Source organism: Ctenocephalides felis, unplaced genomic scaffold (genome assembly GCF_003426905.1).
Source record: "Ctenocephalides felis isolate EL2017-DRISC unplaced genomic scaffold, ASM342690v1 CF-g0.4_SCAFFOLD_00845, whole genome shotgun sequence".
Classification (NCBI taxonomy): Eukaryota; Metazoa; Arthropoda; class Insecta; order Siphonaptera; family Pulicidae; genus Ctenocephalides; species Ctenocephalides felis.
In genome coordinates this window covers 77,349,791-77,362,781 of record NW_020536999.1, presented here as the reverse complement: position 1 = coordinate 77,362,781, position 12,991 = coordinate 77,349,791, and positions in this window count along the sequence as shown.

Sequence of the window (12,991 nt, the reverse complement as noted above, 5' to 3'; positions counted from 1 at the left end):
CGTGAATTGTTTTATTTGTGAAATAGTGCAGTAAACGGAGAGGAAAAAAAGGTATAACCTCTGAATTTTTTTACTGTGCAATGAATGAAATTTTGGAATTAGGTTCATCTTACCCTCAAGTTCAAAAGTGAAAACAATTCGGGTTGCGCAATCACCCCCGGGGGGATGACGCCCCTTCTCAATTGCGTAATTACATTTTTTCAAAATAACGTCGGAAATCGATAGAAGAACTAATTATAAGAATAAAATGTCTTTTATAGTTTTTCAAAGAAACTAATACTTTTCAAGTTACAGGCCACTAAAGATTCATATATTTTTGGCGCTTTTCTTCGTTTTTTTGCAAATATCTCCTAAAATATACATTTTAACGAAAATCATGTAATAAACAAAATAATGTCAATAAAAACCTTAAAAAATCGGTATTACATAAAGTGTTCTAGGAAAAATATTAAGCAAGATTAAAGATGAAAGAGCAAAGTCGTTTTATTTATTTCGTTCAAGATTTAATTGTTGTATTTAAAGCCATCTAGTGTCGAGGTTTTACATTTTATGCATTTCGGTGAAATTGGGTTTTATAGTGCTCAACATTAACTTTAAAATGGGTGCTGTTACAAGTTTTTTACGTGTAAAATGAGTGAGCTATCATGCAAATAAGATGCATATACGAAGTTTTTTTTCTTTTAAATCATATGGTTTAATGAGCGCCATTTCTACCAGAATTAAAGTAATTCACATTCCATCTAGAATTCGCTTCATTATAGACATCTTGATGGATTCTAGCAGATTCACTACTTTAGTATAAACTATTTTCAGAAAACTCATGATTTTATAAAAACTTTTTTTCCAATTTGCGAGCAGGTGAAGTGATTGAAGTGAAAGAAAGAAGATTGGAGACTTTTCATAAATCAAGTGCTCAAAGAAAGGACAATAAAGGTAAACTTTTAGAAGGACTGATGTCAATAGTTGTTCATGAGGTTTGTCGAAAGCGATATATAATAATAAAAAAATAATTAATGCGTCATTGCGTAGAGAAAGTGATGTGATGACTTCTCAACCACGACTGCGATCCACGTACCCAACATTCTCATTAGGAATCATTGTTTTTTATGCGCTGCTGAAATAACAGCAGAGTTTATGGCGAAACAAAAAAAAACGCGTTTATGGGATCGTAATATTGTATATAACGTACGTAAGTTATCAATGAAAAACACCGTTTCAGAGCGTGCTAGAGCACGTAATGATGATTGGGGTCGAGCGATTGTTGAGCGTCATGAGCATGTTCATGATTTGGTCGCAGCCGATGCACAGTATCACGAATCTTGTATGAAAAAATTATATCATGCACCACTGAAAAAGGAAAATAAAAAAAGAGGTCCATATGCTAACTAAATCGATACTGCAATGTAGTATATTTACTCTTATCTCGACCAGAATTCTGAAGAGTGTCAGTTTACACTAGACGAACTGATGACGAAGATTGAAGGTGATTACTGCCCACACATAACAGTAAAAGCACAACTTCTTAAAAAATATGGTGATGATCAGTGTTGTTGTGCTAAAATTTCTTTAACCGGAACGCTTAAATTAAAAGAACCGGTTCTCATTTTTCAAGGAAAAAGATCATTACAAAACCCATTTTAAAGTATATTATTTTGATTGGTACAAAACATTTTGTGCATATATATGTTTATTACACTAATAAGAACGTTCATAAAAATGGTTAAATCATAAAATACAAATAGTATATTAAACAACACTGAATAAATATATTTAACAGTTTTAACATGAATTAATGTTTCAACATTTGTGTAATGGTTTTTATAAAATATTTCAAATAGGATTATGTTCAGGATCTTGGAGTTGAATTTTTCTTGTTTGGTTGTCATCCGCTGAACGATGAGACCTTAATCAAGTTTTTACATAATTATCTGGATTGAATAATTGTTGTGGTGGGCCATTTATTTTTATAAATAAAAGATTTGCTAATTTTCAATTAATATTCTATTTCTCTGTTTATTTAAAATAATATTCATATTGCTGAATCCGCGCTCACACTCTACGGAACTGCAAGGTACAATATTTATGTATCGAATTAAAATTTCAATATATATCTTCAGGAACTACTTTGCCTCCAGTATCAATAAAATCTCTGCCACTAACGCCACATGTCGAAAATGGCGTTTGGCGAAGTTGATGTTGGAGGGGTTATTCGATGTGTGGGTAAGTTTCCCATTAATGGGTTTATTGAAGTTGGTTTGACTTTGAAACAAGTTATGCAATTTTTGACTATATTTCTAGTTAGATTTCTACCCACCATAGGCCAATAATTATTGCGCAAGGTATTTAACAATTTTGAGACCCGCATTGATATAGTCTCAAGTGTTCATATCTCGCAATTAACGTTGTTAACATGTGTTTTTTTCGGCAAAACTATTGGGTGACGCTTGCTATAGCCAATATTTGAGTTTTTTTAAGCGACCCTTAACGCGAAGTATTCCGCCTTCGTCAAGAAAAGGATTTAACGTTTTTAAATTAGAAGTTTTATCTACCGACCCATTTTTTATTATATTACTTATGTCCTTTTTGAATGCTTCGTTTTGAGATAGCTTTATTAATAGCATGCGCGAAATATTCAGTTCACATACTTGTAAAGGTCCAAGTACCCTCACTTTTTTCTTTGGTCTGCAATTGTTAGAAAAACGTAAACAATGAGCTACGACACGAATCAGTTTAGTGATGGATAATAGCGATTAAATAATTCATTTGTTTCGTCAATAATGGAAATTAGGGTAGTAGTACGACTTTCCTCATCTGTTGCAGGTATGTTGTTATTATGCTGATCGATTTTTATTGGATATCGTAGCCATGATGGACCGTTCCACCATAATGAAAGTTTATAAAATCGCGCGCGAAAATTCCCAGTGATATTAAGTCAGCGGGATTGTCTTGTGATTTAACATGCAACCAGTTATTGATATCAGTTTTAGTTTGGATATCGGCTACCCTATTAGCAACAAATGTTTTCCAACGGTAGGATGGAGATTTAATCCATGATAAAGTAACTGTTGAATCGCTCCAAAAAAATTCCTTATCGAAGTTGATGTTTAACGCTGTTTTGATTTTTTGTATAAGATTTGCTAATAAGTGCGCTGCACATAATTCAAGTCGCGGCAATGTTATGTTACGCAATGATGCTACTCTAGATTTGGAAGTAATGAGTTGAATTTTAAAGTTTGAATTTTTGTTAACTGATCGTATATAATATACGCATCCACCATAAGCTCGTTCAGACGCATCTGCAAAGCCATGCAATTCTGTGTTTACATGATCTTTACAAAACATATGTCGGTCGATATTTATATCATCAATAGATTTTAGATCTTAGCAAAATAATTTCCATTTCTTTTCTATATCGGACGGTATTGACTCGTCCCAAGATTTGTTTAAACGCCATAATTGTTGGATAATTTGGGTATTATTATAAAAGGCGATAGAAGCCCAATAGGGTCGAATATTTGAGCTGTTGCGGCTAAAATTGATCTTTTGCTAATATTTTTATTTATTTTGATACTACTAGTATTAAATTTGAAGCAATCTGATATAGAATTCCATGTCATGCCCAGCGTTTTAACTGTTTCATCGCCGATATTGAGACATGGATTCTGATCATTTAGAAGATTGTGATTATTCGAATTGAATTTATAGAGATTAAATTTGGCTTGATTTAAAATAGTTATCAAATTTTGTTTAATTGCAAGTAATTCTTTTGTTGAATTGGCTCCGGTTAAAAAGTCGTCGACATAGAAGTCGTTTTTAATAATATCGCTTTCAACCGGATATTGAATAATATTTTCTTTTGATAATTGTTCTAGGCACCTAATTGCCAAAAAAGGAGGTGAAGCGGTTTCGTAGGTTACCGTGTTAAGTTCGTAAATTTTTATTTTTTCACATGCTTCGTTCCGCCAGAATATTCGTTGCATTTTTCTGTCATTTTCATGAACTAAAACTTGTCTGTACATTTTTTCTATATCAGCAGTGAGTGCAAAAGTATGTCGTCTAAATCTTAGTATTATTGAAAATATGTCATTTTGAATGGTAGCACCGACAAGTTGAAGTTCATTTAATGACAGACCGTTATCAGACTTACACGAAGCATCGAAAACTACTCGTAATTTTGTCGTTAAACTATGTGGTTTTAAAATTCCATGATGAGGTAAATAAAACTTAGTTGTAGGTTCATTTAAGTCATTAACCTCAGTCATGTGACCTAATGATATATATTCATTCATAAATTTTTTATATTCGATTGATAAATCTTTATTGAATTTTAAACGATTTTCTAGAGATATGTATCTTTTTAACGCTAGATTAAAGAGACTTTTGCCAGATTCAGATGGAATCGACGCATAATTGAATAGTGATTTGATATGATTTACAATAAGTTTTTTATTTTCATACTGCGATTTTAGCAATTTCCAAGCAATGATATAATTGTCCGCGGTAGCAGGTAGTGATTCGATAATATTACCTGCTTCGCCCTTTAGGCAGGATTTTAAATAATGAAATTTTTGAGAATTGCTAATATTTTGGTCGTTATGAATAATAGAATATAATGAATCATGGAATTGCAGCCAATTCAAATACGTACCATCAAAATGAGGTAAATTAATTACTGGCAATTTAATATTGTTTGTTTGATTGGAATTGTCACCGATGCTATTACTTGAACTAGATATTGCTTTAAATGTTGTAATATGTCTTTCTAAGATAGAGATACATTTACTACAAGTGTTATTGAAATCACAAAATTCAGTATTTATTAATAAGTCTATTTGCGCGTCGTCATCAATAATGTTTGCTATTTCGATTATAAATTCTTGAAATATGTCTAACAATGGCTTTAACTCCGTTAAAATCACTTCAGGTTCTGGCATATCTAAATCACTCGCATTTTCTCCTAATTTTTTACAAAAATTATCGATTCGAGTTAAATGAGATTTTATTACTCTCTTTTTGGTTTTTAAAGATTTTAAAGAATCCATATTAACATAGATCTACTACAATAATTTAAAAAAAGTTAGGTATTGATAATGGATATAAGAATATAATGAAATGGAGTGCTTAAAATTAGTCTGACCTTTGTGTTGTCGGCGTCCCGTGTCCTCAATTGTTCTTGAAGTTAAGCTTTTGATTCAGCTTTTGTATCCTCAATGATTTGCTGCAATTGATAACACTACGCACTTACACTGAGATTAATTTGAATGTAGGTAAATGTTTTTAATTATTGCACTAGTATTCACATCTGAAGTGATCAACTTTGTATAATTTTTGATTTTAGAATAATGTTTTTAAATAATATGCGATGCAGTGTATTACGTTGAGAGTTAGATTTTGTTACTACACTGTGCACTATAAGTTTAGATTATATGCGATGCAATGTATTACACTAATTGTAAGAATTATTAGATTTTGGTATTACACGGTGCATTTTAAGTTTTAGGTTTAGTTTTTGATTTTAGATTTAAATTGTTTCCTTCACTTTCATTGATCAGGTCCGATTCGAATAGGACCAAAATATGTTCACTGATCAGATCCGATTAAAAGATTATTTCCTTCACTTTCACTGGTTCGATGAGGACCAAAAAATATGTTCACTAAATTGACCATTCGGTTCGAATGGATCAAAAAGTATGTATATAGTAATAGATTGCAAAATGTGTAAGAAGTCCGTGATCCACCGAGATGCTACCGAACTCTATTGAAACTCTTGCACTTTATTTATATTGTGGAAGGACCAGATATACTTAGATAGTGGCTATATCAGACCGAATAAAAGAATAATAATAAATGTTTAATTATTGTATATTTGATAGAAATATTAAGACTTATAGATGATATGTTAGATAGTTGAAGTTTGAATTAGATGTTATTGCTTTGAATGTTGATTTATAATTGATGTTAACTATATGATATTTCAGTTGATACTAAATTATATAGATTTTACAATTTTATATGATTTTTCTGATTGACTCGTTTTTGTGGGTTCAAGAACATCCCATTACATTTTTGACCAATCAGGTACTAGCCGGTGATTCCTTTAATACGTGGAATTAAAACTGGGTACAGGGAATGTGAGTTTCTTAGAAATATAGATTAATTTCAGGATGATATATTTAGAGACAGGTGATTAAAATTCTTAGAAAAATGGATTACTGATATGATGACACATTTTGGGACAGGATGCGTGACAATGAAAGGGATTATTTTATCGTTCTAAATTATATAATAAGGGATGAGGGTTTATTATCGCTATCCTGTATGAAGGTAATAAAATATAATAATTAGACCAGGGTTGGGAATGAGGCGTTAACACGCATAGATGGTTCGCATAGGTGATGTTAAATTAAACCTGGATTTCCTTTTCTCCGTAGCCCCCAATTGTACAAGGAAACATCAAATTGTACATCTTGAATTAAAAGAAAATAATGTTTTTGAATTAAGAACATAAGCTGAAAGATATTTACTGCCCAGTAATTTAATTTATGATAATTTAATTAAATATATTAAATTTAAATAATTTCAAATTTTTCATATCTATTTGGTAGAGTATTGCATGCTAATCCAGCACATAAAAAGCATAACTAGTGTTCTAGTAAATCTAGAAAATTGTTAGATAGTGACATTTTTTTTGATTATTTTGTAAATCGTTCGGATGATATTGAGCTGTTTAGTCACGTGTGCTACTATGTTACATATAATTTTATTTGTTCGTGAGTTTCTTGTTCAGCGAAAATAAATGTACAAGCGCGTTAGTAAGTCAGTATGTATTATATTGCAAATTTTAAAGTTGGTAGTTTTCTTGAATTGTGATTTTTTTCGAAATCAATGTTGTGATAATAAATCTAAATAATATGTGATTTAGTCATTGAATATGTAAAATTAGTTAAAATATATAGCAGTCATGACGAAACTTTATTTGTTGAATGCTAACAAAACAAATTAGGAAATAAAATAAATAATAAGAGATGTTACGAAATAGATTATGGTAATAGGAGTATTATAAATGGAATGAAAAATTATTACATACATGAAACAAAAGATAATGACTAAATTGAAATAAAAGCACTGTTGTTGAGGTTCAACAATAACTGACGAATGATAATATAGGAACCAAATTGCATTCTATTGGAACCAGAACAATTAAGTACTTCCAGAAGTGAAACAAAATAGTAAGCAATATGATTAATATTTAGTATAATGACTCATTTATTTCAATATGAAAGACGATATGAATATTTGAAAAAAGCAAATTTTGCATAGTTTTGCTTCTATGTGGAATGACATGAGCATAAAACATGACATGGAAGGAATTAACTTTGATCGAGACAAATGCATAACACAAGGATTTGGTGTATAATGCACGGTATTTTATGTATAATTTTGATTTTGATTTATAAATTATGATTTATAAATCAAATAAGATGTCATCACGACTTTATGGCTGAAGATCATTATAATATTCTTGGTCGATTTGTTAAAAAGTCACACATGACAATGAAAAGGAAAATTTGATTTATAATGTTTATTGTGATTCCAATGATTTGATGGCTTTATTGTACCACACTATTTGAAACATCTCTTTTGTTAGTTTCAATCCAGTCAAAGGCATTCGTATCTCTATCTTTATGATTGTGAACTACTCAAAGTAGTTTTCGACCAAATAGAAAAAACCGCCCTGGATTTATCACATGAACAAGATATGAAATTTCAGGCGAATGCAAAGTATGAATACTTCATACTTCATCAGTTGTTTTGTTTAATTTTGGATCTATTTGGCTACTACATAATTTTTCTTCGTAAATAAATACCATATGTTGAATAAAATGATCGCCGCATAAAGAATTTTGACATTCAATAATTTTGAGATATTTGGAAAAGGTGGCATCACAATAATATAAATTGTGTTTGCTCGAAGGCTTTTCATCACCATACAAAATCAATCAGGAAGATAGTTTTAATTTGTAGGGATTTCTTAACCATGGATCAAATGCTATAATTTATTGGCAAACGAAAATATTTCAACACTTGTATAAATTATTTAAAGTCATGAAGATTGATTTATCTAATTCAATTGTGATTGTAAGATCTTTGGTTCTCCGGTGAAATACTTCCAATCTTAATTCTTGCCAAATTGTTTATGTGTATAATATATATCACCAAATTTATTACATTTATATGAAGGAAATTGAAACATGTCATGCAGCATGCATATTATAAGAAGAAAAACTAACACAAACTAACAGAATAAAATCAATTTGCACTCGAAATCGCTATTAAAAATTTCTATTGATACTTGCAAATATTAAGATATTCTTCAACAATAATTTATTCTTAATGCAATAAATTATATTTAACTAATTTTAAATATTCAATGATAAGTACATGTAACGTGTAGGATGAGTTTCAATGTGGTAACTTTAAAATGAATGTAAAATTATGAAAATCAATTTAATAATATAATTATATTTACATAATATCTAATCTAATTTTACTTACTTTTTTTTTATTTGCCACTATAATAAATCTATACATATTTAACGTCGCATAAGATTTATTTTTGAACATACAAGAGACTGCGGATGTAATTGGTTAAGTTTCTATTTCTTATTAAGTATTCTATCTTAGTATATTATACTAAGTATTCTATCTTAGAAACGAAAATACTTAATTTATATTTTTTAGTTCCATATACGTTTCATTGTTTGTAATGCTCAAGTTTTAGATAATTATGCTTTTTTATGAAGTTGCTTGTACCATGTAAACTCTGGTCGAATATTTTATTTTTTATATCAATGTGATTTATACATTTTGAAAAAGGGAATGTTTTCCACATGTACGTGCACCACTTTTCTTTCAATTTTATGTGACATGGCTTTTGACGTAAAAAAAATTACATATATCTAGTAATGGTTTTGGAGCAAAAAAGTTTCATACGAAAATTTATCCAAACAAAAGTAACTTTGTTGAGGAGTATCAGTAGCTGATTTATATTTTCCAGGTTTTATAAGAAAATATTGTCTGAATCTGAATGTTTCTTAGAATAGCATACGTTTCGAGTGTTGGTTTGACTCATCTTCAGGGCTACATTTTTTAAACAATTATGATAATCAATGTTAATTTTTTTTTATTTTTTTATTTAATTTTATTCTGCAATCTGTTTTTTTATAAACAATAAGCAGAGACTGCTAACCAAAAAATTTGTAACTATACTTTAATTACTATACAATACCACACAGTATACAGAAATGAACAGTGACATGCACGGATTTTTGCGAAATTAATACAAAAACATATAAATGGAACAAAAACATAAGTTTTTTACTAACATTTAGTAATTATTATTGCTCTGAGTGAGAATTAGCACTCTCACTCACGACACTTATTCTTGTCCTCGACGTGGTTTCTTGGTAGTGAATTATCCTTCCCAACTTTTGTAGACCAAGCGTCTGTGTGTGTTTTGTGTGTGACATAATATACATAATTTATTGGTGACCTGGGCACCCAGTGGAGGCTAAGAGAATCTCTTTGAGCACCGGCAGAGACGACTACGGGCCGCCTAGAGTCACGGAGAGCGTAAAAGCTATATTCGATGACTTTGAATTGGATCCCATCGTTGCCAGTCATTTCGCTTCATTTGTTTTCATTTACTAGATTTGAGTCGCAAAAACTTCTTATAACATCATCGAAGTAACATTCGCCGTTTCACATCTTCATCACAATATACAGATCAGCTTGATGTATTGAATTATTATTCTGGTAAGCAGATCATGAGGTTATGAATACTATATAATTCCAGTTTCTTGCATGAATTTTTCCAACATTTTTTTATAAATGAATAACTCGTTATCATCCTTCAAACGCATTTCTAGTGTATTCAATTTCTTCACCGTCTTCAATGGCAAGATCAAGTCAATTTCCTTATGCAAACATTTCAAGTAAAGATACTAATCTAAATTAAGACATTTATTAATTGATTTCTTAATAATAAAATGGATATTAACAAGTTGAGTTGTGATCCACTATCGTGGATATCCATATTCCCTTTTCGTTGACATGGACCACTTTGGGAATCACTTGTTCTAGACGAACAAGATGAATGATATTAAGATGAAGCAGCTCTGCTTACATTGTTGTAAAATTACAATTATTTTCGCATTTGATAAGTGATAATTCTGGATTTAGTTCATGTTCATACCATGAATTATATTCTACTTACTACTATATAATTTAATTTAGTGTTATTTAATAAACAGTATGCATTTTTGATTGCCCCCAACTATAACTATCGATTTGTTGGGGAGAAATTACTTTATGAAAACGTGTAATTTATTGGAATCTTTCTTGTAAGTTAAGCGAATCTGACTAAATTTGACTAAATATACTCCCTTAAATGATTTATGCAAGAAGTAATAACAGTGAATTGTTTATCTGTATCCATTAAAACTAAGAGCCAACGGTTATAATTATTATGTGGCGCTAGATAATTTAAACCTGATAATAATTTTATAACAAAGTTATCATTATTATAATTTATAATATGATCATATTCATGAACACTTAAAATTTTGAATTTGTTGCTATCATATTCAATTTATGCTAAGTAAGAGTCAATGATTATGTCATCTAACCACTTATTTCCATAAAAAGTAAAAAAATTATTCAATTTAATGGCATATTTACCATAAAATCCTATAGTATACAATATATCCCTATTATACATAGAGGGTTTTATATAGAAATGAAAATCTATAGCTACGTTATTGTTAGGATACAAACCTATTTTTAGATCTGTACTAGAGTCAGCAGAGTTATTTGAGTCTAGTTTTTTATGCAAAGGAAAGCATTTTTCCTACATCGGTAAAAATTCACCGGATTATTAGATTTTTTGTTCAATGTTTCCTTTGCATCTCTAATATCTACTGTCGTGGTGTTATGGTCCTCATTTAATTTTTTAGTTACTTTATTTACTGTGTTGCTTTATTTTCATTTTTTCAATATTGTTTAACATGCCTAACTTCTCCTGACTTGGATTTCTTCTTTTTTTCTATTGTAACTTTTGTTGCTTTTCTCAGGATTAAGTTTCTGTATTACAGGGCATTTATTTATTAAATCATTATTGGCAAGCCGCAACATACCTCTCAATTTCTCCACGAAATGTCCTGCTTTCATATATTTATCACGATGGCAGATATTGTTCTTTAATGTATTGAAAAATGATTCGACAGCAGCATTTGAAATGTTTTCTGTCATAATCTAACATTAGACCTGACCACAAAGGTATAAATGGAATATACCTGTCCATTACATAATTTAAGAAACCTGGGAGGAAAAAACGATTAATAAATCCTTCTTTCGGTATAATCTTTTCGGTTTCGCATTTAATTCGAAGGAAATCTTTATAAAATAGACTATTTCGTAAAAGATCTCGACATGGCTCACGATCATTTGCTATTTCTGAAACATCAGTATCAGTCAAGATTGTCTTGTTTGATACTGATTCATTATTTTCAAATAGATTTATTTCCTTGATCTCTAAATCTATTTGTACATTATAATACTTGCTACCTAAAATCCACACAATATGAGTGAGCATTTTTCGAGCATGGAATACAGTATAGCGGGATGTATTTTACAAATTCATAAAATAACTCATTCAAAAAATTTATTAATTGTTACATTTAAAGTGACAAGAATTGGTTTCATTGTGCATTGTGAACAATTATAATTAGCAAATAATTAGGATTATTACAATTACATAGTCCACTGAAGATGACACAAAACAATGTGTCGAAACGTATGGAAAAAATAAAAATGTTTTAAAGTCATACAAATTTTTTAATTGATGTATTGCCCTGAAAACTGAATATCACATATTTCAACATCAAAATTATAAAAAAAATTATATATATATATATATATATATATATATATATATATATAATTTACAACCTGAATCATAATATAGAACATGTATAGAAGGATAAAACAAATAAAAATAACTTGTTTAATTAATTTATTATAAAGATTAATTAAAACAAAATATCTTATTTATTAAATATATGTGGAGCGATCATAACTCCTGCCGCCGCGATATCGACCGCCGCCGCTGCCACGACGACCGCCGCGATAGTCACCGCGGCCACGGTAGAAGTTACCCCGGCCGCTGCCATTGTTTTTGCTGCCATTGTTTTTGCTGCCTACTTTTGAAGTTACGTCTTGGCCTACTTTTTCCTGGCCGCTGCTATTTTCATTCCTGCCTCGGTCTTCGCCGCTTTCGTCTACGCTGCTTTCGCTAAAAGTAGAAGCTGGACCGATGGGGCCCCAACTTGCTTCATCGGACTAAAATAATAATTATTAATATTATAATAACTGATTGTTCAATATATCAATCAATGTATTAATATATTATTATATAAATGTAATATTACCTTATCATGATAATAGACACGGATGTCCCTCTCCTTAAAAACTTCGTGAAAAAAGAGCTCCACATCATCACTATTATCATAGCCTACCGGCATAAGTGATATGATTCTGTTGTCCTTTACCAAATTTGTTTGAATTTTCCTGAAGCTAATCCCGACAGCATTCATATCATATTCTGTTATAAAAATATGGTAATGAAGGATTTTGTGTATAATTGTAAATAATATTACTGAGCTTATACAAAATTTTCAAATTTCTGCGAGGATAGATAGAAAATGAATTAAGTATTTCTTCTTTGACCTGCTTTTTGAAAAGTTTCGAGTAACATTCGATGAATTAAAGTAAATTTAATATAAAGTATATATGTAGAGCAGGGCAAGGCACAAAGGTCCAATTTGACTTTGAGCAAATACAAACTATATTATAAAAATCAAACCAATTATATCACAACAAATTACGCTTCTATAAAAACTTTCAAATTTTTCAATTGTATAAGTATGTATGT